At 42.5% G+C, this 20,894-nt stretch overlaps 1 protein-coding gene across 4 annotated transcripts in view; it reads right to left on the reverse strand.

The window, feature by feature from the left end:
* PLXNB2 (plexin B2) overlaps window positions 1–20,894 on the reverse strand; it is a 254,318-nt gene that overhangs the window by 222,590 nt on the left and 10,834 nt on the right. The gene's annotated exons all lie outside the window — the stretch shown is intronic.

A 20,894-nucleotide genomic window follows, 5' to 3' on the forward strand; every position in this document is an offset into this window, starting at 1 on the left:
TACTTCTATTTTCTAAGAGCTTTCTACAAAGTACCAGCTAGATCTGCTGTATCCATATAGTAGCTTCCCTCCAAAACTTGCACAGAATCACAAGAAGCAAATTCCCTTTACAGAAGACATGCTGTGTCCTCTCTGGTTCAGGTTCATTATAGTTCTGTTATCTACTGCTTCTATTCCTATTCTGATTTTGCAAAACTATGTAATACAGGAGCAAGATGTTTATTTAAGCAGACAGCAAACTAGGAACAATTTCTTATTTTTATTCCTCTAGAGCTCTGCATGAACAGCATCCAGCTCCAGCGCCTTGTTACCAGAATTTTTTTTTTTGTGAGAAGCCTTTTAGAACTGACATTTCAAAAAGTGCCAGGCAACTATCAAAGAGACATGTCTGGTCCAGTGAAGGCAAGTCCCTGCAATCTGGCTGCCTTGAAGATACCAACAGCAGTTTTAGCAAAGCTAAGGATCTGTAGCCTAAGAGCAGCAAAGACATGAGAAAAGAGGGAGTACAAGGTAAAAGGATAAGGGATGAGTCACGCTATTTAAATAACTGACATCTAAGCTTCCCTTCATTTTGGCACCTAATAACATGCGTGTCCTCAGCCCTCTCAGACTGGAGGATAGGGGTGTAGGCAGGAGCTCTGTTATTCATCTACTGCATACAGGTGCCACCCGTAGCCCCCTGGGGTGGGATGCCCTCGTGCAGAGTAAGTCAGTCTGCAGTGACACCTCGGTCAGCCCAGGTGCATCATTTCCCATGTGCAGTAGGGACTTCCAGTACTGGGGATCCCACACCACTCTAACAAGGAGAGGAGGAAAGACAAGCTCTCCCCTTAACTTCAGCAAACCTGGATCTGTCCTCCATCTAGGGTGGTGACAGCTGTAGTTTAGGCCCATCAGAAAATGATTAAGGAAGTGATCAGAGTGGGTTTTGAGCACATTACCACTACTTGCTTTGGTGAATGATGGTACTGTAGTTTGCAGCAGTTGTGCCAATCCCAAATATTTCCAGAGCAATGACTCAAATGATTTTCTTCCCATGGAAAAAACCCCATCCATAAAGCCAAACGCACATAGGGCATCCCCTTCCACATGGCTTTATTTTCATCATGTGATTTTTGAGCAGCAATGCACTTTTATTGTTCTTGTCTTTCGCTACAGTTTTTGAAATATAGGAATTCAATTGAAAGCTGGAATTATTTATAATGTGACTCCAGGGAACTTTGCTTAAACAAAAGTACCCCATGAAATATTGCCAGATTCATGGAAGAAGTTGTACTTTAGACCATAGTTAAGTGATGCAGCAACAGTGGAAATCTAGCATGTGTATCTGCAGGTAGATAATTAAATAGGTTTGCTGCTTTCAGTCATGTCATTTCATAAATGCACTTGCCCAAGCATTGCTCAACATCACGTTGATCATCCTGGCAAAGAGGTCAGGATTTCCAAGGCTGGCTGGAGTGGTTTTACAGTCCCTCTCAAAAAAAGCATAACTCAGGAAACCCAAGTGCTTAGAATTTATTTTTTTTTCTGGAACAAAAGGTCCAAGCAGAATATAGCTTTGCAGTTCCTTTCAATAATTTAAACACTATCAACATAAAATACAAGTACTGCAGTTGTACCCTCATATTTAGAATAAATATGGTTCAAAAAGCTTGGGAAATTGTTAGTACACTCAGATGATTGTTAATTCTTCCATCTTGAAGGAAAAAAAACAGGTTTAAGAAGCTAAATTAGTAGCACATAACACAAATAAACAGATTTTTAAAGAAGCTGTGTGAATTCTTTAAATTAATTTTTGCCAAGAGCCCATCTGGGACTGACTTCCATCACCACAGTATGAGAGCTTCATTAGAAAGGTGTTATAACAATATTCCAGAAACAGCAGCAGAACACAGGTTTTCTTTTCTCCCTTGAACACATCTTGCAACTTTTCACACACAGAGATGAGCAGAAAGGCTCTGTCTCCCTACAAAAAACCTACCTGCAATTTAGCTTTATTATATATACATCTGTATAAAGCTGCAATTCAGCTTTATACAGATGTAGAAGACAAAACAGATTACCCCATGAATGAACAAGCAAACTAGCTGTCAGTCAGACCAAACAATCTTGGTACAAATAGAGGAAGATTACTGAAAAATACATGGTTTGATATGGTGACAGAAATCACTCTTGTCAAGTTGTATTAATACATAGTGACTTTGCAGGCTACTTTGGGTGCATTACTTCTCCCAACTTCTTTTTTTCTCATGACTGTAAATGCTGAACTACATTTTTCTTATGTCCCCAGTACCGGGTGGTTGGGCTGTTTTTGGTATGATTCATAATCAACTGCTTTAAAAATCTTATTTTTTCCCCCATGATTTAAGTGAATGTGTCATTGTCACTTGGGAACAAGCAACAAAAAGCATGAACAGGAACATGTTCAGCACAGTGGGCAAGGCCAAATATTTTTGGATCTCTGTCTTTCAGCATAACTAGAACAATTTCAAAGTTTCTCTCTTAGACTTTGCTGCAAACTCCTACCCCTCGCTGAGGACTCAGAAGTGGCTGTGCCAATTCAGCCTTTCATTTTAATTAAATCTAAAAATCAGGAGTTATTTAACATTATTTTATACTGCTTAGAGCCAGTAATTGGACTCCATGTGCCTTTTCTTTTTACAGCCAAGGGCATAATTCTGGCAGGTTCACATAGTTTTTGCTCACAAGCGCTGGGTACACAGATCCTTCAAGCCAATTGGGACACAGCTAACAGATGCTCCGAGAGGATATTATGGGTGGTTTTTCAAAGGGCTAGGCTCTCTTTGGCTGCTCGACAGGATTCCTCACAGAGGTGAGCCAGGAAAAACTAATACCTAAGTAGAAGCTCCTTAGCAAGGCAATTACAACGCAGCTAATGCCCATGTCTTTTCCATGGCTATGATAAACCCAGCTCCGGAGCAGGAAAAAATGAGGTTACTGGAGAGGAACTCAGGCACACTGAAGAGCTCATTCAGAGTACAAGGACCTTCAGCCTCAGCTCCTCTCCAGCTCCACTACAACACAACCATTTCCACTGATCTTGTGACTCATCCTGCATGAGGAGACTTGTATTTGTAGATACAGCCCCATCTCGATCACTTTGTTTTGGACAAAAACAGAATTAGAGTGATTTAACAGTGTGAACAAGGTGGACAAGGGACACCTGGCTCAGCATTGCTGTCGCTCAGTGGGAAAATGTCCCCAGCTCCCCTCCAGCCTGGTCGGGCTCTGTTGGTACTTATGGCAGATGGGGCTATGCCTTCAGTCCTGTCATCAAGGAGCTGAAGTAAAAGTCTCACCATCTCCCAGGGAGTTCCTTGGACTCTGTTTTATCCGCTTTTAGCAGGTGGGCAGCAACTTTGGAGAGGGATGGAAGGTGCAGAAGCACCTGGGGAAGGTTGCCACTGCACCTTGCCAACCCTCTGGCAGTGGCGAAGCTGGTTTGGGGAGCTGCCTCCTCCCCACTGCCACCACCCCTATGCCTCCCTGCCAGCACAGGAGAGCTACCACACCTTTCCCCTGTGCTAATTCAGCTGCTTACCTAACCACAGGCAAGCTGGGTACACGTTCACACATAGAATTTAAAAATAAAACCTCCAAAAGAGCACTGTGTTCTTTAAAAAAACCCAAACAAATCACCCCCAAATCAAAACATCTCACAGGTCTGGCACAAAGCACAGCCCTGCCAGAAGCTGAATCAGCTGGGGAGGAAGCAGCACCCACCAGCTGCAGAGAATGAGAAAGAGGCACAAGGAACCAGGGGCAGGATGGAAACCACCGAACTCCACCCCTCCCCATAAAAAAAGGGGAACAGCACTCAGCCTGAAAGATACTTTTGCAGACAAGGGATGACTACGAGCGTATTAAAGTCTCTTGGAGGTAGCCCAACCAGCACGACATGTTTCAACATAATGCATATGCGCTGCCAGCAGCAAGTCTTCATCGTGGGGTGCATGCCCTCCTGTAGTACCTGAGCCACCCAGACACCTGGGTATGCAGGCTGCAAAGCCACCTGGGCCCTGGACATATTGATGGTCTCAGGTCCACTGGTGGCAAATAAGGTGTGTTCTTATTTACCTTTCATTTTTATGCATTTAAATTCTCTTCCTTCTCAAGTTAATACCAGGAACAGGGAGATCAATATTCTGTTAAGAAAATGCTTACATTCCTTCAGTCATTTGACTCCAGAAGCTGGGGATTTAAGATGGCAATAAACAATTTTCAAGACTAGTGATAAAACTGTACAAATTGGCATTAACCTACCACACATCTCCCTCTGAAAGCTCCCCTCCCCACCTGTCAGGCAAAATCTCTTGCAAACACTGCCATGTCTCCCTGTGTGTCTGCATCTTGCCCACACAAGCTTCCTTCAGATCCCAACAAGAGCCAGTCAAGGGACTTTTTAATCCCACCTCTCTGCTGCTCAGACCCTGCCACTAGAAAACTCATACCCATCATCAGAGCAGCTCAGGCCAGTGACTAGTGGTGTACTCCAGAGGCCAGTAATAGATCCAGTCCTGTTCAGCATCATCATCACTCATCTGGATGTTGATGGGGCAGTGCACCCACAGCAAGCTTGCAGATGACACACAACCAAGAAGAGTGGCTGGTACACCAGAGTCATGCTGCCATACAGAGGGACCTTGACTGACTGGAGAAATGGACCGACAGGAACCTCATGAACAATGGGAAGTGCAAAGTCCTGCACCCATGGGGAACAACCCCAGGCATCAGTATATGCTGAAGGCCATCCAGCTGGAAAGCAGACTGGCAGAAAAGGAGCTGGGGATGCTGGTGTACACCAAGTTCAGCACGAGTGAGAGACATGCCCTTGGTACAAAGAAGGTCTATGGTGTCTTGGGCTGCATTAGACAGAGTGTTATCAGTAGCTTGTGGAGGTGGGGCCACACCTGGACTACTGTGTCCAGTTCTGGGCTGAGTACAAGAGAGACATCAACATACTGGAGAGAGTTCAACAAAGAGCCACAAATACATTTGAGGGACTGGAGCAACTCTCCTGTGCAGAAAACCTGACAGAGCAGTGACTGTTCAGCTTGGAGGAGAGAAAGCTCGTGGGGAATCTTGTCAATATATATAAATAGCTGAAGGGTGAGTGCAAAGAGTATGGAGCCTGCTGCTTTACAGTAGTGCGCAGTGATAGGACCAGAGGCAATGGGCACAAACTGAAACACAGGAGCTTCCTTCTGAACATCAGGAGACGCTTCTTCTCTGTGACGATGACCGAACACTGGCCCAGGTTGCCCAGAAAAATTGTAGAGTCTCCACTCTTGAAGATATTCGAAAACTGTCTACACATAGTCCTGAACAACTGGCTTTATGAGGAGCTACTTGAGCAGATGACCTGGACCAGATGACCTCCAGAGGTCCGTTCCAAATATCAACCATTTTGTGATTCTGTGATCTCAGGAAATAAAGGCCACACCAATCTGTCCCCCAAGGTTACCATCAGTGGTGGTTAGTATGAGCCAATACCTAAACTAGGTTACCGACACACAGTTAGACCTCTTTTTGAAGGTGGAAAATTAGCAGTGCCCTTCAGTGGTTCTGTAAGAGTGAGCAAGTCCCACAGGACTAGGGCAGAGGCTCTCAGACTATGGTCAGATAGTGGGTGCCATGGGAAATGACACCCAGTTGATAGCAAAACAATAAGCAGTCTGCCACAGCCATGCCCAGAGAGCATCACCCATCAACTGTTCATCCATGCAGCAGCATGGCAGAGAAGTGAGAGAGGTTAAGAGGTGATGATATATGCTGGTTCAAAAAGCTTGGAGGCCGATGGGATAGGAAGGTGAGGGAGGAAAGAAGAGTCTGTAGCTTCTTCAGCACGGTAGCAAATGTCCAGGGTTAAAAAAACTACCAGGACAACACACCTTATACTCCAGTTTTTTCCTGAAACCCAAACTTTTTTGCACCTCTGAGGAGCTATTTTATCTAGAAGACAAATGCCATAAATGTCTTTAAGTTCCATAATATTGGAAAGTGAGTAGTAGGGACATCCTCAATCAGCATTCACCCTTATGTACCTATTCCTACGAAAGAAAAGGTTAAATGTAATATTCAAAGATGCCCTTTTATAAAGTCTGCAGAAAAGCACCACTGCTTTGCTCGTTTGACTAAAGCCTATGTGCAGCCTGAATTGGCAAATGGCTTAAATAGTCCTATGGACACTCGCAGGTAGGAAGGCTGGTGGCAATTGGAACATATGAGAATATCTATTATACACTACTGAATCAGCTTCCAAACACATTCCAAAACCACTCAGTGCCTGCCAGAGCATCTCAGAACTAATCATTACTGGCGGTCCTAGGAGATCTTTCCTCGTGGGAAACTGAGCTGCTGAGCCCTGGCCTCCAGCCAGCCCTGTCCTGTGACCACCTTCCTGGGGCCAAGGTCATCAGCACTAAATGCTGAACCTGGTGCACCAGAACAAGGAGCTTTGCCTGTGCTGGAAAAGGAAGATCTGTTCAATCAGATCCATCACACACCTCCCATCATGCCACTGCTACCCATTTTTCTCTACCATCTTCTCATTTGCAGCTTGTCTGTACCTAAAGGCAGAACAATCATCTGCCCTGAGCAGAAAAGAAAGATGTGAAAGCTATAAACTTCCTAAACATCCCTCCTGCCAACACCTGTCATTCGTTTCTACATTTCCTATTTGCTCTGTTTTCATTTAAGGTATTATATGACTCAGATGAGGCCTCAACAACTTCAAAAGAATTCCTGTGTCTGACTGCCTTAGCTTTATTAAAAGTAACTGAGCCATTGATCATCATCAGAAGATGTAGTCTCAGGAGAAACGATATCATTTGTAAACAAATGATCCCATGAACACAAACACTCCACCAGCTGCGAATAATAGGGAAACAAGTATGTGGCTGGGGAGGTGAGAAGCCATCCCAGCACACCAACAGACCATCTTAGGGATAACTAAGACAGTTGCACCTTTACAAGCAGCCCAGCTAACAAGAACATGCTCTTCCAAAGGCAGGGGGAGGAGGAGAAGCAATTTTCTTTTGCTGTTTTCAAGTATCTAAAAGCAATTTCATGCTGCTGGCTTAGGATGTGAGCAAGCAAGACTGCTCATCCCTAATACAACCAATTCCCTACATTCAGAGGGTGGTTTTTTAGCTGACAGTTTCCATACACACCCTCACATGCTGCATTTCAAGGCTGACCAAAGAGTGAATTCTGGAGAAGAAAATGCATGACTGCATGGAAACACCTGTGAAAAATCAAACTGTTTTCCTTCCCTTACCTCCAGCTAGCTACAAACAGGATCAGCCTGTCTGGGATATGAAACTTGTGTCTACAGAAACAAATAAATTAAGATCAGCACCATGGATTAGAGCACATAAAGAGTGAAAGATGCTATATAAAAATCCACTGAATCATCTGCCAGGTACAGTCACTCATTCTTCAAGAGTAGTGGACCAAATACCCATAAAAATGGACTTTTTAAAATAAATGCCTTCATATGTAATGTCAATGTTTCATATTGGAAAACGCAATGGACAACTCCTGGCAAACACTTAACTTGAATACAGTGCAGGTTCAAAAGCTGCTGCTGCTGGAATGGAGCAGCTATTGTGCAATTCTGTTTTTTGGAAGGAAAAGGATGCCAAAATCTGCACCAGATGCCCCACATTCCCCAATGAATATGTTTAGCATATTCAGTTGAATACCACACAATCCGTATGGAAGCCATCAAGAATCTGCTGAGGTTTGTCAAACAGAAAGTAGGCATCTAACCGAGAATAGTCACAGAAGAGCAGACACAGACAAGGTCCTTTTGGTCTGCAACCAGAATCCCCAGTACCTAGAAATAATGACTTGGTAAGACAACGTCCCGGAATCAGCTGGGGCAAGTTCCTACCTGTCCAGAAAACCACCTGGTAAAATCTTCTTTGAAGAAATCATTGTGAATGGAGGGGGAAAAAAAGAAACAACCTCATATTATCTTCACTGCTGGGCAAATACGTCATGAAATCTAAAGCATGTCAGCTAGCCACCAAAAAGCCTGGCTGAGCTGATGCCTTGAAGTGAAATTCAGCTTGCTTAAGTTCACACAGAGTACACCTCTCAGCAGCTCACTTGCTTTGGGGGCTAACCATATCCATCAGTGTGTAAAGGAGCTGAAGGAAAGAAACAGCAGCACTGCCATGTGGTTCTTCAAAAGAAATGCTGTAGCAGTCGGCAAATTCAGGCCTCGTCTAAACTCAAACAGCTTCTCTAGGCAATCTAGAATTTCCTTTGAAGTATCTATCTCCGAGCACATATGGTCCTGGAGCACATCCACACACATTCACCAGAAGGGAATGAGAGTGGGTGGAATACATAAGACTATCCCTAGGAAAGGGAGAAGGAAGAGAGAGAATAAAAATTCTGGCATAAACAAACAGCTGCTATTTCTAGCCCTCCTGGTACCCCTTCCTCCAGCCCAATGCCACTCTGCAAGATGCCTTGTTCAACTTAAGAGACAAATGGAGAATTAAAAGTGCAAGAGCATGCACTTTTACAGCCCAATTATGACCACTTACAAACATACTGTAAATCTACTCACTGCTTAACACACCAGGTACATCCAGCAAATGCATTTGCTCAGTGTGTACTCAATGTAGCTTGATATTCTCCATGAATTTTGAGTGTGCACATTCAAGCAATAAAAAAATTAAATAAACCAAGTCTGGATTAGAGTCAGTCCACAATAGCAGGGAAAAAAGAGTAATTATTGACAGTGGCTTGGTTAAGCTTACAAAAGCTTAATGGAAAAAGATTTTTCTGTAATTGCCAACTCTAACCTTTTATCCAAGCTCAGTGATAACATTTATGGGCTGACCCATAGCTTTTAAAACAAGAGCTATGAAGAAGTTTCTGTCCTTCCATCAAGGAACAGTGCATACCACACTTAGTCCCTTAAAACAAACCAAAACGAAACAACCCTCCCACTCCTCCAGGCAGCTTTAGTCCCTGAAGACTGAGCCTCCCTCTCTTGCATACTCAAGAGGAAATTAACCTTACAAACTAGAGAAACTAAAACAAGCATCTCAAGAGTACTGCATCCCATCTGCTGACCTGCCTGTACCTTGTGGTGCAGCAGCTTCCACATCATCAGGGTACCCCTCTTCACTCACCCAAATGCCCTAAGAAGTGCTCCATGCCCTGAATCAGAAGCTTCCCTGACGGCCTTGGCACACCTACCCCTGTGCTTGCAGACACATTTCTCTGTCCCATCCATTCACCCACCCAAAAAACAGATCTGGTTGATGTTGAAAGCATGTGTTCTGAGTCAGGGCACCTATAAAATGGCTGTGAGTGGACCTGCGCGCCAAATGAGAGCTTTCAGCCTGGCTTCGTATTCACATATATGGAGAATAAGATAAGCTAGTTTAACTAATACTGACTCAGTTCTTTCCATTTTACAGTGGAAAGAACCAAAACAGATATGAGAAGTTAAAATATATTCCTGAAGAGATACTGTTCATCTGTTTTGAAGTAGCAAGCATGAAATATTTGAGTATGTGTGAGAAAATTCTAGGTGATGACCGAAGAGAGCAAAAACAGGTCAGCAACCTGACTTAACAAAATTGTGTTGAAAACCATTAACAGGAATGCAGCACACATGCTTTATAAGATGATACTTTTCAGTGTCATAGACTAAGAAGAGAACAAGAAAAGTCAAAGGGAGGATAAACAAGGCTGGCTGGGAATTGATTGCCACCTCTGAAATTTTAGTGGAACAGTTGGAGCAAGAAGCTGACTACAGCTAAACTGAAAAATCACTATCTGTAGCTAGATTAGTCATCTACTGTTAAACCAAATTAAAGTGTTCTTCCCACAGGCAAGGCTGAAGATTTCAGAAAAGCCATAATTTATAACTCAGGAAAAGTTTAGAGGAAAGCTCTGCAAAACCAAAATGAATTTTGTACTTAATGGGCAGGAAAACAAAGGACAGATGGAACTTCATGTTTCTTGGTACAACAGTAAATACTACACAGCACGCAGGGTGTGACTGAGCCAAGAAGCTGATGAGCTGCGTTAAAGAAGAGCTCTCCTTATTCAGGTCCCAGCCTTCCTTGCTCTGCAAATCACCCTTTCAAGATGTTACATGGTAGCAGAAGCAGAAAAAAATAGATTTTGAGCAAACCAGGCCTCTATTGCAACCAACATTAGGAAGCACTATCAATACAGTTTGAATAGGAGAGCCTCCTTAACCTTTTTCATAATTAGGTAGCAAACTCATTTACAGGAAGTGCAAAGAGCAAGCATACAAGGCACAGAAAAACACCACAGTATTTCTGTCCAATTTGTTTTGCAGGAGTGATCATGCCTTGGATGGAAGCCCATTTCTAACAATTTATTTTTCATGTCTGGACAAGGCAATATAACTTCTTCACAATTTAATCCCTTTGCTAATAGACTTAGCTGTTATAGCTGAAATACTCAAGCTTAACAATAAGGCTAAAACACCCAGAATACTTAAATCCAAGAAATGTGTTTGCTGGCTTCCGTTCAGGACAAGTAGAAGCAATCATCTAAGGCACTGTGGACTGGGGAACCACGGCAACACCTGCCAAGAGGTTACATTGGACTCTGCACAACTGGCTACAGAACAAGTGCTCTGAGCAGAGCACAAAAGCCATCTACAAGAAGTCTTTAATTGCCAGTGAAGCTCCTCCAAAGCACCAGGAAGCACCTGGGCACCCCGACAGCTCACCTTGGCTCCTTGGGTCAGCACTGCCCTAAAATTACAGGGACACTGGGCCAAATCCCCCGAGAATCATTTGCCTGTCACATTTCCCCTCCGCGGTCGTTTCGTTCTGCTTTCAAGCTGCAGTTCAGTGAACAGGCTGCAATTTACCTCTTCACCCTCACCCTCAAATTTGTTTGGATAAACAGGCTCTCCTTTGTTCCAGACTGCTACTACATTTACACATTGTATTGTAAATCAGCCGGTACAAAGCAAGGCAGGCCCTTGAATGAAGACACTAGCAGTTCTGTTCACAGCAAAATTAAACAAGAGGCACAGAACCCCATTTATAACCCCAGTCTGGAAACAGCTGGGTTTTAAAAGGTGAGAGGTTTTAAAAAGTTTACTAAACAAACCTACCCAGTTGTATTGTCTATAGTCAGCTCACAAACGAGTTCAAGGCAGTATAAGTTGCCAAAATAGCGATATTTCTTAAGAGAACTCTAACAGTTTAAAAGCTTGCTTTCTTGCTGTCTCAAGGACCCAAGAATTATTGGCAAATGATTTAGCTTTCACTGAGTACACAACTAGGGAGAAATTAGTCACAGAGAAAGGGAATGAACTATTCACCATGTCTATTAAAGACAAGAGACCTAAATAGCATCCAGGAGTTGCAGGATAAACATCGGGAAAAACTGCACAGTAATAACAGTTGAGCAGAGGAATGACAGCTACCAAGTCTTTTCCTTTAGAAGAGGAAGTTCAATGAATGGCTTAATTACAGGTGATTCTCTGCCTTATGACAGAGCATGGACTATCTGTATACGGCTTCTTCAAGATCCCTCCTCAAATCTATTTTCCATTATTTTTAATGTTCTTTTAAATAAACTGAGATAGCTGAGATCTCTCCCATGGGTTGATATTACAGCAGAGTCTGGCAGAAAAGAGATCAAAACTAACGTTATTTGATAGCTGCCCAGGTTTCCCAGGAAGCTATCAGCTCAGTCCCATAACAGAGTAGATATTCAGAATAAAACCAACCAACCAACAACAACAACAACAAAAAACCCTAAAAACAACTGACTGATCCAAGGGTCAAGAATAAATTGCATTTGATGCTGTCTGCAGTCCAGAATTGAGGCCCTCTGATGAGATCCTATGGAGAAACTTCAGCTGGACCTAAGCAGGATGTCATTCAATGCTGCAGACAGCCCTGCATCCTTCATAAACATTGAGCTTAAAAAAATTAATCCCAAGTCTGAAACATAAGATTGAGTGCCAACAATATTTTTATTCCTTTGATTACTTTCAAGGAGAGGGAGAGAAACATGATAGATTTGTGTTTAAAAAGTTTTTGCCCTGATTACAAGAAGTATGTTACAGTAAGAAGTGTTCTACAGACTCCTTTTGGTACGTATACCATTAACAGTACAACAAACCCCCACCTTCCAGTAGTTTCAGATCAAAACCAAAGAAAATTCATAGAGATAGAGGGCATACCTCCATCTGATGTTTTAGAAGCCAGGGCATCACTGTCCACGTTGTAATTCTGACATGACCCCATGGCCAAAAAGCACTTGCCAAGCAAGATGAAGGGAAGCTCAACCTCTTCTTTGCCACCAGCCCCAGCAACACTGCCCAAGCACAAGAGCTGTGATGGAGGTCACTGTACAAGCTGCTGCCCTTGGCCACAAAAAAAAAAAGTCTGATATAGTTGTGTGCATGGCAACTTCCCCTTGAGACTCTCATGCTGCTGACTCACATGGGAGTGAGGCCTGCCCTGTCCTCTGTCAGGGAAGGAGCCCATGTGACACCACCCCAGCTGCTGGGAGCATTGGGCACACCACAGCCAAACCCTTCTCCTAAGTGGTGCAAGGCTGCCAGAGGAACACACTGGGATGACACAATTCCTCCGACAAGCTGAATTCAACCTCAGGCCCCAGCCTGCTCAAGTCAGCCCCTGTGCCCTGCCCCATGCTTCCAGCCCTGCTAAATGATCCACCTTTTATCCAACTGCTCTCCATGATTAGCAGAATAATCAGCACTGGAGTGCTTCTGCTGCCACCAAGCATCACTTGAAGCATGACCTGAGCTTTGCCCACTCTCCTCCCTCTCCTAAGCTGCCCTTCCCTCTAGGATCAGTATTTCACAAGAGACTCTTCAGTTTCACCCTTTTCACCTGAAAATGACACAAATCATGAAGAGAGGACCTCATGCGACAAGCAACACAGTCACCTGAAGCTGGACCCCGTTTTGTCCAGAATCAACAGAGGTGTATGAAAATGGTGTTCCAGGGAGTGAAAAGAAGCCAATAATCCACAAGCATGTGAAGGTCTGGAAACCCTGTAATTTGTGCCCTAAAGAGAGATTACAGCCCATCTGTCCCAGCTGGAGTACAATAGAATTCAGAGCGATTTGTGCTCATCCTCCTCACCTCCCCTTGCCCCCTGTTTCGCCAAATAACTAAAACAAATACATATAGCCATGTCCCTAACTCGTTGAAGTAATCTGCTCCTTTGTCACCACTGCAGCCCTTGTGAGGGCATAGACACTGCACTTGGGAAATCATGGGTTATCTCCTGGAAGCTGACGTGACACAGGCTTTTCCTACAGTTTGGTCTGAACCTGCACCGATGGGCTCCAAGTGCTCCATCACCAAGATCTACTTTCCTACTTAGAGATAATGCTGCTGAAACATCTGTAAAAACAAATGCATTCACTATAATGTTAAACCCTTGCACTAAGTTTTGAAGTGACACTGCCAGACTAAAGGGACTGTAATACATCTTTTAATATCCCATTTTAAACTCTTCCTCAGATTATTACCCATGAAAGAGCTTTTAATATCTCTTTTTTGACTGAGGTGTGTGATACCTGTCTGTCCTCCATTTCTGCCTCATTTTTGCTCCAGCTACACAACACTTACCAATGCCCACATGGCATTTTATTAAGCTCTGCTCCAAAGCAAGCAGTGGTGGAGGTCGGGGGAACCCACGTGTCACCTGCATATCACCCACACAACTGAGGGCTGGAACAACACACACCCATAGCCTCCCCACACACATGGTGAAGGAACACCATGAGGCAGATGTTGGAAGCATGCTGCCATCCTGATGGCAGCACCACCCCAGCCTTCCACTGCTGGAGTAACCCTCGATTGCGGACACCAGCTGCTCTTCTGGCAGGCACCCGGGCACAGCTGCTCACTGCCAGCACAAGATGGAAATAGGTATTTAAATTTTATAATGATAAGCAACTCACCCTGTCGCTTCTTGTGTTAATAATTTCTTACTCTGACAAGCAGGGGCGAGTTTGACCAAAAAACTACCAATAGGAATCACAGAATCAGAGAATTGTTAGGGTTGGAAGGGACCTCTGGAAATCATCTAGTCGAATCCCTGCCAAGGCAGGGCCACCAGAAGCTGGTTACACATGAACACATCCAGGGGGATTTTGAATGTTTCCTGAGAGGGAGACTCCACAGCCCCCCTGGGCAGCCGGTTCCAGTGCTCTGCCACCCTCTATGTAAAGTTCTTTATATTCTTCTTTCTCATATTGAGATGGAACTTCATGTGGTTTAGGAAGACCATACTGAGTCCTGAACAAAGAAAAAAAGTGCTTAAAAGCTCTCAATATACGCTGAGGTGCACACAGACAATAAGAAGTTATAAGAAGCTTTTGTGTCTTATCTGTCTTAGACTACAGGGCAAGAAAAAACAAAAGCAAAATCATTTAGCAGAACACCCTCAAAATCAAAACAAACAAACTTCCCCCAACAATATCCCTCCAAAGACACAAAAAAATAAATTGGTTCCTTTTTAGTTCCTAAAGGCAGGCAAGAAGAAATTGTGGCTGCCCCTGGAAGTGCTGCAAGTGGAAACTCCAAACTCCCAGAAGACAGGACAATAGAGACATGACACCCTCGATGTCACTGTCTCAGCCTTGTGCCCAACAAGTTCCTTCAACTACTCTGGGTCTTGGTTTCCACATCTGCAGACTGGGGATAATAACAGGTCTTTACATCACAGGGGTGTTACAAAGATCAATTAGTTAATGTCTGAAAAGCGCTTTGAAGATACAGCAGGTGGTGAGTATTATTATGCAAATAACATGATTTAGGAAAATCACAAGTGCTGGATTAATACTAATCCCTTTGATATTTAAAAGACACCATTTTTTTTCATATTTTAAAGCAGTGAACGTTTATGCTATAGCTTTTCACGGCTGCTGCTGCAACAACAATTTTTAACCTTTTCTTTTCATACGGCTCCATATATAAAACTCCTCAGCAGACATCTTCACAAAATCCAATCTTGACTCAAAGCTAGGAGTAGTGGAAGAAATTATGCATGTTGATGAACTGGATAACTAGATTCTATGCAGGAATATTTCTCAGAGGATAGAATGTCACAGGCCTAACTTACTGCAAAAAGCACTGCAGAGTCTTTCAGTTTTAGGGCTTTTTTTGGAAGCACGCTAATTTCACGCATAGAGGCATTTGTAAAACAATATAGCTGCTATTTAATTATGCCATTTTATGTGGTGGAAAAAAGTGGAGAAAAAAAGGAAGCTATGGTTGATTCACTTCTTCCAGGGCTCCATATATGAATTGTGTAAAAAAAAAAAAATTAATGTCTAATGACCTCATTTGGTAGTTTCACAGGAGATCAGGCATTGCAATGTATCCTCCAACTTCCAGCAAGTGGTTGCACAACCATTTCTGCTTTAGATGGGATGGAGGGAGTGGAGTGGACAGGCACAAGCCAGCCCAGAAACACAGCCTTCCTGAAAGCTTGTCACTCGCAATAAGAGAGAAACATAAGTCAAAAAGAGAGCTAAGGTGGGATCAGAGCAAAGAGCCTGAGGTGAGCAGCAACATCGGAAACCAAGGTGAGAGCACAGCCAAGACTAGATGTCCCTCTGGTTTTCAGCACTGCCCTTCCTAGACCTCACTGTGAAAGCAAGACATCCTGCCCAGTGCTTGAAACCTCCCCATGCTTCCAGGACTTACACGGCCACATTCCCTTCCCATGAGGACACCTGGTTCTTGTCTCCTGCACTGTAAAATTTAGTGCAAACCAGCTGGTGCATTTTGCCTAGGAATCTGGAAAATATTGCTGTGATTAAAACCAGCTTAATATTAACCCCTCTGGAATGCAGGCCTGAAATTGATATTAATGAAATAAGATCAGATATTAATATTCTGTACAGCCAGTTCCTCAAGCTGTGCTGTAGTGTCAAAACAAATCTTTCCCCAAATCAACATATAAAATACAAACATCGGATGGCAGGTAGCATGCACGTGGGAGGGGGCAGAAGGAGCATTTTAAAACTTCAGAAGCTATTATGTTTGCAGCTCTAGGCAGCCATGCTTCCTTTCCTGCCCCATCTCCCGCAGCAGCCATATTAATAGCTATTCAATACAGTAATAGGATTCAAGCTGTACACTTAGTTGTTGGGGCTTTTTTAATCTCCAGGTCAATATTAAAAGCATTAGGATGCTCTTTAGGAGGGAGGAATGATTTTGCACTCCAGGAACAGTGAAGCATTTGCAGCATTCCCTAGGAATGCTAGCAAAGGATTTCCTTCACATGTCTCTGCTCATGACTGATGTGGTAATACTTTATTTTAACTGTACCCAGTAGTACAGATTCACAGTTCAATTTTCTTGCGTAAATATGCACTCTGTATAACATGTGTGATCTTATTAGTTGAATTTATACAATTTATGTACAAAATAGATCCAAAACACCATGTGAGCATCACTCTGCAGAAGGAGACCCTGGAGGGTCTCTGAACAAAGTAATTTGGACACATGATTTTTACTCCTGGATATGCAGGCCTGGGGAATAAATCTGCAGTTCTGTTCCTGGGCAAGTAAGTAATAGACCCATCTTTCACTTTGCTCTCCTGTAAAATGGTAGCCACCTCATTTCCTGAAAGACATCTAATGATAGACCTCTCCACTGAAGAACAACTCCCAAGTGGGAAGACGAGTCAGCATGATGCTTCTGCCATCTTCACAGAGTAAAAAGTCAATTTCTCTCTCAAGAGTGCCCTGCAGGTAGCTTGAGGTTCAGTGTACTCCATCTCCACACCTTCAGTTAATTCACCTTTTCTGAATGTTTTGTGTTTCACAACTGCTTACTTGAAGAAAGCAATCTGACTTTCTTGTAATCTGCTATTCATTTTGAAGTACACAGGTTATTCTTATTTAAGTAGGCCATAGATATTTATAGCTAAAGTTAGAAACAAGAAAAATATTCCAGCATTCTCAAACTTTCACATGTGCAGCGTCACACCACAAAGATAAAACCTAATTTAGATGACACCAAGTTTTTTTATCTCCTCTTCAAACAGCCAAATAATATGAAGCTACTACAAGGACTGCTCCCATTAGTCAACCTTACCATCACTCAGCAATCTGTTGCCAGGTTTCTCCAGACAAAAAGATGGAAACTGTACTATCCCCACTGTACTTAACATGCACAGTCTGAAGAAAAAGCAAGGCTATTGTTACAGCAACAGAGACGTAGATAAGACAATGCCTTCTGTCTGTCCACGGAGCAAGAGGAAAGCCATTCAAACAGCCATGCAATGACAAAAATTAAAAAATCTAGAGTCCTATCTTGTATGCCGATCTTTGCACCAAGTAGAGCCAGGCAGGTACAGTCTCTCCCACTGACTACTGTTGCTTTTTCTTCCGCAGGAGATGGGCAGAGAATGGGAATGGGTATGTAATGAAGAGAAGGTTATTCTGATGATTTGTAGTTCATACACAAAGCTTCTGGTCTGACAATCTCCTGGCTTTGGTACAGTTTGCATCACATTTGTAATTGTATTACCTGGACAGCTTTAACCTCATTAAGGATTCACAGGTAAAACGCAGATGCTGAATCAAATCTTATAAAGCAATGGCTGCTTTAAAGGGGCTACATGAAGCAAAAGCTAATTCAACACCTTCTCCCGCTTTGGTTTGTAAAGAGGGTATTCATAATTTCACTCAGGAAAATAAATCTATATGTCAATTGAGGTAAGGTTTATTTGAACTAAAGAGCAAAATGTGTCATTTGGGATATTTGAGTTCATGCTGCATTGAATCACAGCTATTTAAAAAGAAATTATTCCAGGAACATATTATCCTTACCTTGTGGCTAATATATATAAATTACTAAAAAAAATTTACTCAAATTGTAATATTTCCTCTTCCTCCAGTAAATATAAGAGCTTAGCATTAAATCCATATTAAAAAAAAATCTTCTTATATATTCTAGGGACTACAAATACAGCCAAACTGGGCCCATGCAGCTGAGTTTGCTGCTCTGCTTTTGGCACAAGTACATATGAAATACTCCAGAAGACAGATATGTTACATTCTTTCAGGTGTTTTGAATTAACATTTATAGAACTCAAGGAATTTCTATAAAAAAACCCCTCATCTTCAGCAAATTTCGTAACCTTCAGCTGAGAAACATGAAGAGAAAGTTTCCATAGGACAGAGCATACTTTCCTTTAAAAACCATTGACTGTAACTATAAAATACATTATATATGTTGTATATAATACATTCAATTTTACATAATTTTTTTAACCAAGATCCTGTTTCTGAAAAGGAGTAGAGTACACTCCATGCATAGTGCTATTTTTATGAAGTGGATAGAAATGTGTGAAGGAGCACCACTATGGGCTACTACAATACTGACCTTTGAGGAATGCCAAGGGAGTAAAATTGATAATGAAGGATATTCTTTTGGGACCAGGAGAGCTCCAGCTTCCTGCTTGTGCTGCCACATGCATGAGCATAAAATTGAAGTTGTGTTTGTACTCATGGCCTCAGATTAAAACTCGACTGTTGATTTGAATTCCTGCAGGCCTTGTACTCTCGGGACATGCCCTATCTCATTTGGAGGAGACCACATAATGGTTTTTCCCCTTTACAGTCCCACCATTACCTTGTAGCTAAACCTCACAGTCGATAACCTTAAGTCTAGTTTTCACATTTAACAAATTTTCCTACAGCTCAATTAGTAAAGATTGTTCAATACCTAGGCTGGAGCTAAATATATTAAGCATTAACCATTTATTTGTCAACTTTTTCAAAGTCCCATTTTTTAATAGCTGCCTAGACTTGTCTCTTTTTAATAAATACACCAAAATGGCATCTGCATATCCTGTTATAGGTATTGTACCCTGTAACTGCTGCATACCCACCATTACAGCATTCACACTCTCAGTTTCCAAATCAAACCTATAAACATCATGGTGGCACTGGAAAATTTTCTAAGCTCCCTCAAAAAACCTATCAGAGGTAAGAGTCTTCCTTGTATTTAGGTAAAGTCTGCTTCAAAGTTATTTTTTTACATGTGAAGAAAATTGTCTGTATTTTTTTAGCCCATCCTAAGTATTTTGGTTTTCTTTCTTTGCTGCAAGAAATAAAACCCTTTTATGTTCAATATATGAATAGTAGAGTTTTTTTAAAGCCTAACATTTTACAAGGTTTTCCTAAAGCTTGTAAAATATGAATGATCTGTGCAATGGCTCCATACATTAAAATGCAACTTGGGCATACCAGTTCAACATCTCTCCCTTTATTCATTACTTAAAGGGCTAGGAACCATCCTGGGATGCCTTGCAGTAGGAGGGAAAGCACATAACTAATTTCCTAACTGCTCTGTTTACTTCGCATACCTTGTGGGCAAAAGTTGGCAAGAAAGGACTGGAAGTTGTTTGCTTTGAAATTATCACCCCGTTTACAAGATTCAAGAGCAAAGTCTTTTAAATTGAGGTAAGAGGGAAAAGGAAGTGACTCTGTGCATGGTTAATGCTGCAGGAGAGTGCTAGCAGTGCACTGTAGGTCATCAGCTGAGAAAGAAAACCAACAGATACCAAAAAAGCTCCCTCACAAAGTGCACATGGACACGATATTTAGAGCACCCAGAGACAATAAAGGCACTAGCCAGATCTATGTAAAAGGGCTGTATTTAGTTTAAAGCTATCTCATATTATTCCAAATGAAAGAACAGCTACTGAAGAGCACGGCCGCTATTGAAAGTACAAACTCAACACCCTAACTCTGCTTGCAAAAGCCTCCTCTTCCCTGACTAATAGGGCCACCCAGGATGGGACCGGCAGGAAGGGAAGAGAACTACAGACACAGGCGGGGCTTGATAACACAAAGAACTTGGCAACAAAATTACTTTAAGCAGGACTTGAATCCTCTTTTTTCTTTTTTTATGGGGCAGGGTGTGGGGGTTGCCTTCCAGCTTCTCAGTCCAATATTGCAAATTATGATGTGTTTGCAGGGCTATGCTGTGAAACACAGCAGAGATGAAGGAAAACTTCTAAATACTTTTTTTCAAAGTCATGTAACAACCTCATAAAATACAGTCTAACGCTCTCCTGTCCAGTCCACAGCACAGCTCCACAAAATAGTCATGGTAGAACAACCAAGCAGGTACTGGCCAGTGATGGCAGGAACTGCTTACAGCAGAGCTGCCACTGAAGATTTTATATCACTGAATGATGGTCTGTGCATGCTGCTAACCCACTTGGAACAAAAATGCTCCCTCCTGTGCCAAGTCATCTCATGGATACAGAGAGCACGATGTGAAAGTGCTTTGTAGGAGTCTTTGTTCAAGCCAGGAAATCTGGGGCCGCAAGGTCTGCTTTTGCATAGGGGCTTTTGGGGTGGCAACATGTGATAACTTAAGAGAATTAGCAGGTCCCCACCCTTTCTGGTCAAGAAGGAATGCTGCAGCATTTACTTGCCCTACTTATACATGACAAAAATACCACCAAATTGTACTTTTCATCTACAGATTTCCCAAAATTCCCCAAAGCAAAGCAATGGAAAAAAAAATAGCAACAACAACCAACACCACCACCACCACCCCCCAAACAAAACAAAACACACCACAAAATCACAGAGGAATTAAATTACTTGCTCAAGACAGAAACAAAACCACCATGCTGAAGTCACTAGTCAAGAAACCTACAGGACCCCAGTGCACACAGTGGATTGCATAGATGGCACTCTGGACACCAAACCTACACACAAAGCAGCCCAGACTTCTGGTATTCCAGTAAATATGCCAGTTTCATCTGACTGATGCCACTGAATTATTAGCATGGTGTTGGAACATCTCAGTTTGGGACAGAGACC

Source organism: Corvus brachyrhynchos, unplaced genomic scaffold (assembly GCF_000691975.1).
Source record: "Corvus brachyrhynchos isolate BGI_N302 unplaced genomic scaffold, ASM69197v1 scaffold239, whole genome shotgun sequence".
In the NCBI taxonomy this organism is placed as follows: Eukaryota; Metazoa; Chordata; class Aves; order Passeriformes; family Corvidae; genus Corvus; species Corvus brachyrhynchos.